This window comes from Aedes aegypti, chromosome 3 (genome assembly GCF_002204515.2).
Source record: "Aedes aegypti strain LVP_AGWG chromosome 3, AaegL5.0 Primary Assembly, whole genome shotgun sequence".
Taxonomy (NCBI): Eukaryota; Metazoa; Arthropoda; class Insecta; order Diptera; family Culicidae; genus Aedes; species Aedes aegypti.
This window is the reverse complement of record NC_035109.1, coordinates 182882406-182895197: the sequence shown is the minus strand read 5'-3', so window position 1 is coordinate 182895197 and position 12792 is coordinate 182882406. Positions and strand designations below refer to the sequence as shown.

At 37.1% G+C, this 12792-nt stretch overlaps 1 long non-coding RNA gene across 1 annotated transcript; it reads left to right on the top strand.

Annotated features, from left to right (window-relative positions):
- Positions 1–340: 340 nt before the first annotated feature.
- On the top strand, positions 341–963 carry LOC110678543. The gene is made up of 2 exons (XR_002501717.1): positions 341–379; positions 449–963. It is a non-coding gene; the product is annotated as an uncharacterized LOC110678543 (long non-coding RNA).
- Positions 964–12792: the final 11829 nt, after the last annotated feature.

Sequence of the window (12792 nt, the reverse complement as noted above, 5' to 3'; positions counted from 1 at the left end):
AAAATGTGAGAACCTGTGCGAATTTGTTTCTTTAGAACGAAATGCAAGTATTGATTTTGTGTGCTATGGAGCGTTTCCCCACAATCGCACCAGCTACATTGTTGATGTTGTGAACAGTGAACATCCGTACACTCAAAATAAATACAAATCATGATTAGTTTAAATAACAATATTTGTTGTCATTGTTTGAACATATACTAGACACTGTCTACGATGTATACTAAATGAATATTATATCTTAAACTATGCTAAATTTTCTTGATGGTAATTTTTACAGTTTTTTCTGTGAACACATTTTTTTCACGGTGTCGTTCATTTTGTTTTTGTTTTGTTCCCGTACCGGCTGCCTAAAACTTGGACTTTTTCGGCCATAAAACAGGTAATAAACTGAATAAATTTGACAACTGATACTGAAAGATCGATTTATGAACGGCGGTTTTTGTTGTAGGAACATTTTGGAACAAATTGGCCCGTCTAGTTTGCATTTTTGTGTGGAAGATACGGTGGCCGTACACTTTCCGAATTAGCCTCTACAATTGCTGTTCTGTTATTGATTTCCGGATAACGTTCCACCACGGCCCTAGTAGAAGAAATGCCACAATCGGGAACCTGGACTATGGCGTAAACATTGGAAGCACTGTTTTCCGGATAGATGAAACACCATCGGAAATGTCACATCGGTGATTACCTCGAAGACAGGATTGTGCACGAGATCTCTAGTGGAACCGCATTCTGGAGCGGCCAAACTATCATCCCGACGTGGAATGGGATTCCTGATGTTCCAGCAACAACAGTTTGACCACATAAGTACCTCCTGCAGGAACCCCAAGACGTTCATTGTGGATATCAGTATTTACGTTCGTCAATATCGCGTTCCCCGTGATTGTATGCTTTAAGAGCAATCAAGTTTTTTGTTTCATAGTTCAATAAATGTTTTATTCAGGTTTTCTTTTATTTTAGTAAGCTTTGGATTCCAATTTATCAAAATGAAAAACATATGCTGGTTTGGGTTGTAATCAAGATCCAGGATAGCTCCAGTATAAACTAGGTTACGTCTACCACAAGGTTATACTAAGGCCGTATAGCTAGCTCCTAAACAAGACTTGGGGTCAACCAGGCGAAACGTGATTTAGTGTGACTTTTAAACTGATTAGTTTAGATTTTTTTCAGAGTGTATGAGTGAGCTCTGCTCTCGTTCTATAAGAGACAACAAAAAGAGATCGAGAGGGATTCGCGATAAGGGCCTATCTGACAAATCAATAACAATGAGAAAATAATCAATGAAATTCTCATGTGCAATTTTAAATCCCAATTGGAGAAAATATACTCAAACTTTAACCTTTTCACTTTAATACACATTTTATAAACCAAGTTTCAAAATCCTCATCAATACCACAAACATCTCCTACAATTCCCCTAGCTATTTCGTACTCAAATTTTTTTTAAAGGTTTCGCCTAAAACGTACTCGAGAATGCCAGTATCGCCCAATGTTATGAGCCTGTAATCGATATTATTTTCAGTGTCACCTATTACTTTTGCGCCGTGTTTACATTCTGGTTTCAATTAAGCCCGCCATGTACGCCTTGTTAATTTTTTGTTTGCAGTGTCGCCGTTTACTCTCGCCGTGTTTTGATTTCGATGCCAGATGCGCCCATCACTTTGATAAACAAAAACACAGGCGTAATCAATAAAGTGTGTGGTTTGGCATGAGGTGAAGTTTCGTCTTCTACAAATTTGCGTTTTTTGAATAGTTAAATTATCGATAGGGGAAAAGTTCAAGTGCAGTGAATAGACATTCAAGCCACAATTTCAACGGTATATTTTCTTAAATTGTGTACATTTTGTCAGTTTCGCCTGATTCGCGAATCATTCTAGAGATCATCCTAGCAGCCCCTTGGTTTAACCTTCGGGCTGTCGCGCTGTTGTACTTTGTAAAACAGTTGTGATTTATATGCTAACATTTTGCAACAAACATATCTATCTACACCAAACCAAAATGTATTCCTCAAGAATCTTTTTAAGAACAATACTCGACAGTTTTTATTTACAGTATGACCCTTTACAATACGGTAAAATCAACAATTGTACATGGAAGTCGCATAATAATGAACGCACTATATACGGTTCAAGGAAACCACAGTTCCAAATCGTTATATCTCAAATCCAGGTAATATAGAAACTTGGGGTCTTTAGTAAAGTTGTTCTGAAGTTAAAGCGCTATCTGATGGTACCTCATTTAATTCGGAATTTGACCGCTAGGTGGCACTAGAGGGCATGGAATTTTTATTTTTGTTTTGCAGATATCTCAGGAGCCAGTCCATTTAGAAAGATGGTGTCTTCGGCAAAGTTGTTTAGTATGTTAAGGACTATCATTGTTCAAGCTAGTTAATTCTAAATGTTGCCACTAGGCGGCACTAGTGAGCAAGAAACTTGTGTTTGCAGATATCTCAGGAACTTTAGCACTCAGAAAGATAGTGTCTTTGGCAAAGTAGTTCAGTGGCTCAAGGGCTATCATTATTTGAACCAAAAAATAGGATATTTTGCCACCAGGCGGCGCTAGTTAGCATGAAATTTTTGTTTTACGGATACTGCCGGATCTTGACTTTTTAGACAGGCACCTTCGGCAAAGTTGTTCAGAAGCTCAGGGATTATCTTTATTCTACAAAATCTCGAACTTCAAGGATCAAACATAGAAAGAATTTGAGCTACTGACCAACTTTGCCGAAGACTCCATCTTTCTAAGTGATCAGGCTCCTGAGATATTTGCGAAACAAATAGTTTATGCTCACTAGCGCTGCCTGGTGGCGAAATTTTGAATCAATTATCTCAAACAATGATAGTCCTTGAGTTACCGAACAACTTTGCCGAAGACGCCATCTTTCTAAGTGGTCAGGATCCTAAGATCTAAGAAACAAAAGTATCATGCTCACTAGCGCTGCCTAGCGGCAAAATCCCGAATTTTATGGCTCAAATAATGATAGCCCTTGAGCTACTGAACAATTTTGCCGAAGACGTCATCTTTCTAAGTGTTCATACTCCTGGGATATTCGCAAATTCAAGGGTGTTGTACAAAGTACAACGCGTGACTACTCGCGTTACAAAAATTCGCGCGATGACTGAAAGGTTAAAGAGAAACATGAAGGCAATTACTTGATAAAATCATCTCAATTTGAAAATTATTTTCTTCTGCATCATCTTACCGTTTTCGATCTTTGACAGCTGGTTTTGTTTATTATCCCCTAAGTTTCACTACTATAGTCTCATTTGAACGTGATAACCACTATTGCCTTATTTAGATGCATAACAGTGTACTTATTGAAGTGTACTGCAAGAAACTTTCGCAAGGTATGGCAACCCGCATACTCTTGTGTTATACAATGGTAGCTAGTTCGTCAGCGGTATCCAGCATCTGATGACAGCCTCGTACCGTCAAGCTACCATTCACCGTGCATTTAAGAAAAAATTGCACTTCAAAAAATTATATAACTTTTCCAAATAATTTGAAGCGAACTAGAATACCACTACCTAGCGTGCAATTATATAATAATTCAGGGAAAAATCTAAAACTAGTGATGCATAACAAAAATTACTCAAAAATTATGTTTGAAAATGTCATGTTAAGGTCACCTCGTACCGTTCTATGTCACCATTTACCGTGCACGCTGGTGCACCATTCACCGTGCGTATAGTTTTCGTCATAATTTAATTTTGTATCTTGAAAAAACGTTGTTGATGGAGCAACTATGTTGCTAGTAGTGTGCGCACTAATTTTCAAGAGTATTAATATCTTCATTTACAATAAAAACCATAAAAAGTTTAAAAATTGGCTAAATAATAAATTTTTCACTAAAATCGTTATAAGAGGTTTGACTGTATTGTCCAAACCATTCCATGTTCGCTCAAAAACTAAATATGAAGTAGTTTAATGACCACATAACAACGAATTTAATATTACCGAATGATTTCATTAATTTTACACTAATGCACGGTAATAGGAACCATATATATTGAAAGAGATCCATTCACCGTGCATTTGGGTTTCGACTGCAAAACAATAAAAAATTCTAATTTGCATAAAATGTCATTGCTCATACGATGAAATACATCTTACTAAAAGTATCCACAATGAAAACTAGCTGAAATTTTGAAAAAATTCATACTCTCTCGTTAAAATGAAAAATGTGATTTTTTGGCGTTTCTACTAGGAGTGTTGAAAAATCTCATTATCAAACAGAATTCACATGATTTTGACTACATAAACTAAGTTTTTGAAAATGCTTTGTGACAAGAACTACTTCGTTTCATCAGTTTTATCTTATTTTGCTAACAAAAGAATAATTTGTGAAAATTTTATGAATATTCTGTAGGAATTTGTATATGTGCACGGTGAATGGAGGCCGCACGGTGACTGGTGACTTAACGGTACCACACACAGCCGAAAAGACAAACTGAAAGTTTCGTAGACACACCTAAAAGCAGGCTTGATAATGCTCCTAAACATCATTCGAGTTTGGTGACATAATCTAGAACAGCGTGCTGCCTTTGCCTCTTTGCGAGGGAGCGAAAAAATGCTAAGCAGAGAGGCAACGAAAAATGAGCGAGGAAGATGCAGCACAAAACACAACAGAGTAAAATTCCACCAAAAACGAATGCCATCACAACTCTCCGAGAACTGTCTTGGTCAGACGGGACACTCAAGAGTTCTTTTGAAGCGTGAGTAATGGTGAGCATCGCAACAAAAAAAAAAAAAAAGAGAGAGAGAGAGTACCAGAAAAAATCCTCGCATTTTTTTGCACTCTTACTCGAATCGCTTGAGGATCTGTGTTGAAAATTTTGATTTCAGTTTTTAATCCTCAGAAAAACTGCAAAATTGTCTCATCCTTGCATTGCAGAGGAGTTTCTATCAAGCCTGCTTAAAAGAGGGCTGGACAGACTCGTTTGCATAAACAGGGAAAAACGGTGATGTTCCAGCATATTCATCGGTCTGCACCAAACAGAAACTCGCCTGATGAAGATGAAATTACGAACGACGACTCGGATGTACTCGTTGTTGAACATTCTCCAGAACCAGCTGAAGGAGAACTTAGAAATCGCCAGCTCCCAGCTTGACTTGCGCCGTACGATGTCTTCTAAAAAGGGAGATGTTGTGCCATCAGAGTAGTCACAACAGAATATTTTTTTGTCTAGTAAGCGACATGGCTTAAGATTAACAAAGTGAAAATTTTTACTTAGTTTTGTTACAGCCATCAAATAAATCAGTCGCAAATTAAATTAGTTCCTTAGCCTAACAAGTAATTTCATTCTTTTCTTACTGTTAGAATGTAACAATTGTACAATAATATTTGTTCAAGCACTGCTAGAAACGCGTTGTGGTTATATAAATAGTCGATCAAAGGCGTGGGAAAGAAATGGTTACGATTAGTCAGCCGATAACGTTTCACTCATTTGTTTAAACTACCAGTGCAATTATTGAAACTATTCCTTGAAAAAAAAAGTACTAAACGTATTTATGAATTACTGAATTTCTAAATAAAGTTTAAGCGTTAGTCCTAGAAGAGATTTTAGAAAAAAATCGCTTAATAATGTTTGGTTGGAATTTCTGAATCTCTGTATTACCTTTTGAAAAAGTTTTTCCTTTGAGAAGGTAGATTTGAGATCTTTTTTATTCACTGCCGAAGAATCCTGGTTCTCGTACGAATAAATTTTAATACCCCGGAAAAAAGTTCAGCCAAAAAGCGTTTCTAGAACTTTGCTCGGATTTTTACCGAAAATTTCACAAAAAGACCTGACAAAAATCAGACTTTACGACAGTCTTGATCATAAATTGAAAAGAAAGTGACTTTAGTGACGGATTATAACTAATAGTACCTTTTCAGAGACCAGTCCGAAAATAGTGACCGAGTCACTTAAAAATGACTCGCCACCAGCCCTGTTGAATCGTTTCGACAATCTAACTCATTAGGTTGAAGGCAAACACCAACTCGGTGGTGCTCGCTTCTCCGATGAAACATGTGTTTCGATTCATGCTTGCATCGATTCTAGTGTTTACAGATAGATTGAATAGATGGCAATGGCGTGCTCCGCCACTCCGAGTCGGTTTGTCTTTTTGCTAATTGAATACAAATAGGACGTCGGATGTGAAATAAATAATAATATTCACGGTGGTCTATATGTGTGCTTCATAGATTTTGCGCTTCGGTGATGAGCGATAATTGAATGGCCGCCGGCTGTTAGTTATGCTAGTCGGGTGATTCTAGTTAGGAGCATGATTTCGCTGATTTCTGCAATTGAAGGAAAATTGATTTGAAATACTTGCAATTTGGTAATGGTTAACTTTATAGCTGATACTGATTACATTACACGTTGTTGGGAATCAGTAAAAGGTTGAGTTGCTACTAAATCTGTATAATAGAGTTTTGAATAGGCAAAACTCGCGAATTGCATCGTAAATTTGATATAATTGACAGTCAAAGCAGTAATTAACAACGCTGCTGAAAGTATTGTCGATTACGTGGAACGGAGCTCAAGAAACGATTGGTTCGAAGAGGAGTGCCAGGAGGTTTTGGAGGAGAAAAATGCAATTCTGTAGCATGGTACGCGGACGAACGTGGAACGATACAGACTGAAACGAAAACAGAAACCCGCCTATTCCGGGACAAAAAGCGCCGTCTGGAAGTGGTGGAATGCCAAGAAGTGGAGCTGATTTACAGTTGCCAAGAAACGTGGAAGTTCTATCAGCAGCTCAACGCATCCTGTAAAGGCTTTATGTCGCGAATTAAAATGTGCCAGGATAAGGATGGGAGCATCTTCACCACGCATACATTAGTGGTGGAAGCAGCACTACGATGAACACCTGAAGGGCGCAGATAACACAAGCATAGAAGGTCAGGATGGACAGTGAAGAAAAAACAACTCCCACGATGAGGGAAGTTAACGAAGCCATTCAATAGCTACAGAACAATAAGGCCGCTGGAAAGGATGGTATCGGAGCCAAAGCCATCAAGATGGACCCGGAGAGGTTGGCTGCTTGTCTGCATCAGCTGATAGTCAGAATCTGGGAGATGGAAGAGCTACCGAAGGAGTGGAAGCAAGGCGTTATATGCCCCATCTACAAAAAGTGCGACAAACTTGAGTGTGAAAACTATCGTGTAATCACTACCCCAAACGCCTCCTACAAAGTACTTTCCCAGATTATCTTCCGTAATCTATCACCTATAGCAAATGAGTTTTTGGGATGTTATGAAGCAGATTTCATTGACTCTCGACCACGAACCAGATCTTTTCCGTGCGTCAAATCCTATAAAAATACCGTCCCTGCGCACCACCCGTTCATTGATTTCAACGCGGCATACGACAGTATTGACCTGTAGAGCTATGGAAGAACATGGACGAGAACAGCTTTCCCGGAAAGGTCACAAGATTGACTAGGGCAACGATGGACGGTGTGCAAAACTGCGTGAAGATCTCGGATGGACACTCTAGTTCGTTCTAATCCCGCCGGGAACTACGACAAGGGAATGGTCTTTCGTGCCTGCTGTTCAATATTGCGCTTCAAGGTGCCATGTGGAGAGCCGGATTTATCAGTCGAGGTACGATTTTAACGAGATCCGGATAATTTGTCTGCTTCGCCGACGATATGGATATTATTGGAAGAAAATTTGAAATGGTGGCAGATTTGTTCAACCGCTTGAATTGCGGGTTTACCTCGAATGCTTGCTGAAGGCCGATAACTACGCTAGTCGTGAAATACGAAGGCGCATCATCTCTGGAAATCGTGCCAACTATTGACTGCAGAAGAAACTGCGGTCAAGAAAGATTTACCCCCGCACCAAATGCATGACCGGTAGTCCTCTACAGGCATAAAACGTGGACGAAACTGACGACTTAATTTTTTTTGAAGTCATGCCATATTATGTGAATTAAATGTAAAAAGTTAAATGTACTTTAAAGAGCTGGTTTCCATCTTTATTTATTATTTTTTTAATTCATAGCATATTATTTTATTTTCACACTTGATACTTTTTAATTCCTTGTTTCGAATTTACAATAAGGCAGAAACCTCAGACACAATACGGAACAAGATAACAGAAGAAAGGGAGAAATATTGATGTGACTTGAAGAAACTTGGATTCGCATCTAGTTTTTAATAATAATATCACAGAACATGCTATAAATCATATCATAGAAATTTCCCACTTAAAATATTTTCTCCGATTTCGGAAAGAATCTGATTCGTTCATATTCTTAGATTGACGACGAATTCGTTTATTTGTTTTAATTTATGAATACTAATCTTGTTAAGCAGATTCTCCATTATTGGTGACTATATGTTGAATTCGTTTGACATTCTGCATTCAACTGGTTTGAAGGACATGCAACTTTGTTACTAAATCAATAGTTATTTACATAAGTTTTATTGAGTGATAATTAATTCACCCCTCATATTTTAAATTGTTGGAATTGCATACGACTGGTTGATCAAATGTGGTCAGCATTGCATGTATCCGAAGATATAAATCGAATCAAATGGTACAGAATGGCTATTGCATGCTCTGTTTTCATTTACCCCCCACTCATTGTTGGTTTCCGCTCATAACATTCCTCTACTTAGTTAAATACAATGTTGCATTGTTAACGTGCACAAAAGAAGTACCTATACCATGTATAAGAGGCATTGAAGCTTGCACAAAACGTGAAACGAATCGAATCGGGCAAGATGGGACTCACCATATGCTGCTCCCGGGGATTGCAACGAATCCAACCGGAACGGAATCACAATGCTGTCAAGGAAAATAATCAACGGTCGATTGTTTTATAGCAATTGTGATTTCTTATCGTGGTTTCCAGCTATTATATTTTACCAACGATTTCTTCGAATGGGTCGACGTTTCCAAGCTTCCCATTCGATGGTGGAAGGAAGAATCAAATCACGCCAGCATAAACCACACAATGACTCAGGGCATGTTTTTCCCGAAAAGAAATTCGTTGAACAAAGAAACAATAAAATACGTGATTTCGGGCAATCGCAATGTGATATTCAACGGTTGAAGCGAGGAAGAGAATGAACATCATCTGCATAAACGTGGTATTGAATAACAAATAGTTCTATTGTTGATCCGACGAATTTTGGGATAGAAACTCGCTCAACATCGATGATTTGCCGGGCATTAGGGCAGTCACCGTGATTGATTCTTCTGCTTAGGCTTAGTTTACATTCCATTCAGGTCACTGAACATCTTCTTCATCGGTTGTGTAGGTAAGTATTACATCAATTTTGCACTTATTTTTTAAAGCAAACCAAAATTTTGATTATTTTTTCTGCGGATTATGCTGTTGTTATAAGGTACAGCGGGGTAAGTTATCAAAAAAAAAAAAAAAAAAAAAATGGGAGACAAATAAAAAGTCTTATTGTCAGTGTTGGTTTTCAGTATTTTTCGTGAAAGAGAAGAAAACTACTACAGGTATGTTCCGTTTTTATCAACACAATCGGCGATTTTCAGTTGACAAAAACGGAACCGTGACAAAAACGGAATAATTTTCTTAGACAAAATATTTTACAAATATGAAATGGAAATTGCAGTTTCGTCAGGATAATACACATATTCATCATATAAATGCACAGTATTGATGTTTAGGAGCTGTGAGGAGCATTTAGATTATTCATTCTTATAGATTCATAATGAAAGTTAATTTCAGAGTCCTATCAATCAATATGATTTTGTAATAAATCATTAATAGTTTTGGTTTTCTTGGTTAGAATCAATAAATGTAACATAGAATATTAAAACGATAATCACATAAATGTTCTTTACATCACAATTTTTTTTATGTTTGTAAAAATAACTACAAGGAAGTGGGGCAAGCTGATCATTTTTTTTTTAAGAAAGATTAAACAAGAAACATATTTTTTTCTATTGTTAATCTTCATCCTTTTGCTTCTTCTTCTTTATGGCATTACAACCCAACTGAGAAACAGCCTTCTTCTCAGCTTGATGTTCTTATACACTTCCGCTGTTATCAACTGAGAGTTTTTTGCCAAGGTACATTTTTTGAATTTTTGGGCAACATCCGACTGATGATTAAATGTAAAGTTATGATGCGAAAGTTTTGAAAATTGAGATGAATATTTACGCTTTCCTGTGCTTTGAATTGACAAATTTAACAGTAAAGTAATGTGTTGATTTTTCTTGTAGAGTAATTACTACCAATTTCGACAAGCATGCACTAATCGCCCATCTAGAACAGCCCCAAGATCGCTTTTTAGCTTAACGTTAGATCACAAATAGACAGGCAATAAACAAACCTTAAGTTCTAGTTTTTGTTGAGTAAAATAGTATTAAATACTAGTGGTCCCGTCAAGCTTTGTTTTGCCATCAAGTAGGCTGCTTAAAAATGGCATGAATTCTCCCATACAAAACGACAGATTAGTCTCCACGTGTTTGTCCAGTTATTCCAGATGATTTTCCATATCGTTTCACTCACTCAAACACGTGGGAACACTTGACCAATGCAACAGTAAAATAATCACGTAAGTCTATCAGGCCGTTCTTAAGACTTTCGTGACGTACAAACACCATTCAATTTTTATTTATATAGAAGTTCATCAAAAACACACAAGTGTACAAACTCTAGAACCAGCATCACCAAATAAGAACTTTTTGTTAAGAAACTCTTTTGTAAAGTTTTCTGAATAAGCGTATGGCTGTTGGTATAAGAATCCTAATTCAACTTTTAGTCTCCATGTGAGGAAGGGGTTCATATCTGCTCAAAGCTCAACATTCCAACAGATTTGGAATGACAACAAAATCTTCTACAGATTGCTTAGTTTTGTTGGACCTCTTCCCCTACCTCTTGGAACAGGATCTAATCAATGGCTGTTTGCTATATTTGTGCAATGCTATCGAGTTTGAGATATAAAAGATAACGTCCAAAATATGACAAGGTCGACAATCTTATCAAAAATAAAATAAACTCGATCATGTCTCTTGTTGTTGCCCAAATATTCTTGAGTTTATTCCCAAGTGTATCCTTTATCAAAAATAACTAAACATATATGGGATCGTCCATTAATAATGTAAGCGGTTATGGGGGGAGCCAGGGGGATTTGAGATATCTTATGTGCCATACAAATTATTTTTTATTTTCATACATATTTTCATACCATAGGGGAAGGGGTAAATATGTCTATCAAATTTACATAGAAAATTCTTTTATGCCATTGTATATAAGAAAAAGGAAAGGTCTCTGCAACTTTCTTAAACACGTATTCAACTAATCACAAATTCCAGTTGTTGTTATGGCCAGTTATGGACGTGGCCAGAGCAACTTTTGATTATTGATGGATGGGCTAATCAGCCAACAAACCAAGCTACGTTTGAAAACTCCAATTGATTAGTACATAAGAAGGAGTCAAACCTTATTGAATAGTAAATGACTTGACACCTACCATGTATCGTAGATGCTCAATATTGACATAATGTCGAAAATTCAACTTTGAGGCTATCAAAAAGCATTTAAATTGGTTCCAAATAAGTTTTTAGTTTATATTCTAAACATTTTGAAAATAAAAAAAATATTTTTTGTGTGTTGATAAAACCGGAATAATTTGTTGACGAAATTGGAACGTGACAAAATCGGAACATACCTGTAATTGAAATTCAACACTTCACTTAACTTTTTGCAAATGAAAAAACTACTTTTCGTGTTTTAGTTAGTTTTGTAATTCATCCCTCACATTATTGTATGAGATAACAGGTATTGTGGATTTCAAGTTTGAAGTCTTCTAAGTGTGTTTGTTTTAGCAAATATCTATTTTTTCTCTTTCTTTGGCATATAACTTTCGCTTTATTACTAATATATACTAAAACGTTGATTTTTTTCTGAATACTTTGTATCAAACACTTTCAGAACTTCCAATTTTGCACATTTTTTTCCGAAGCCACCAAAGAGCTTTCTCGGTTACTTTTCAAGTTATAGACGTTTTTTTTTAAACCATACTATTTTCCATGTGGACCACCCTAATTTCACATCACTAAAAAATGTCTGAACAATATGGAAAAACTTTCCCGAAGACACCACATATCTAAAACTGACGGCTTAGGCGCAAACATTTTTTTCTTCCTGGAGATGGATTTGGGATCAAACTGTGATTCCAGTGATTCCAGTGAGGATCATGTGATTCCAATGTGGATTCTTGGATGCCATTGAGGATCCTGGGATTTCAGTATGGATCCTGGGATTTCAGTATGGATCCTGGAAATCCAGTTTCCAGATTCTGGGAATCTAGTATGAATGCTGGGAATCCAGTGTGGATCCTAAGAATGCAATGGTGATCCTGGTGTTTCAGTCTGGATCTTGAGGTTTCAGTTTGGCTCCTAGATTTCCAGTTTGGATCCTTGAATTTTAGTAAAGCTTGTGTCATTGTGGATCCTATGCTTCTAATGTGGATATTGCGATTCCAGTGTGATTTGTTGTAGTTCAGTGTGGATCCTAGGACTGTTGTGTGGGATTCAAGTGTATACTGGGATTCCAGTGTGAACCCTGGTATTCCAGTTTTGATCGTGGGATTGTAACGTTGGTCATGGAATTGCAGTGTGAAATCTGAGATTTCAACGAGGATCTTTAGATTCCAGTGTGAAACCCAGTAATAACCTTGGAACTCCAGTGGGGATCATGCGATTTCAGTGTAGATCCTGGGATTGGAACAGGGGTCTTTGTTTTCATTGGTAAACCCTGGAACTTAAGTGTGGATCCTAAAATTTTCATTGTGGATCCTGTGTGGGGCGAGATGA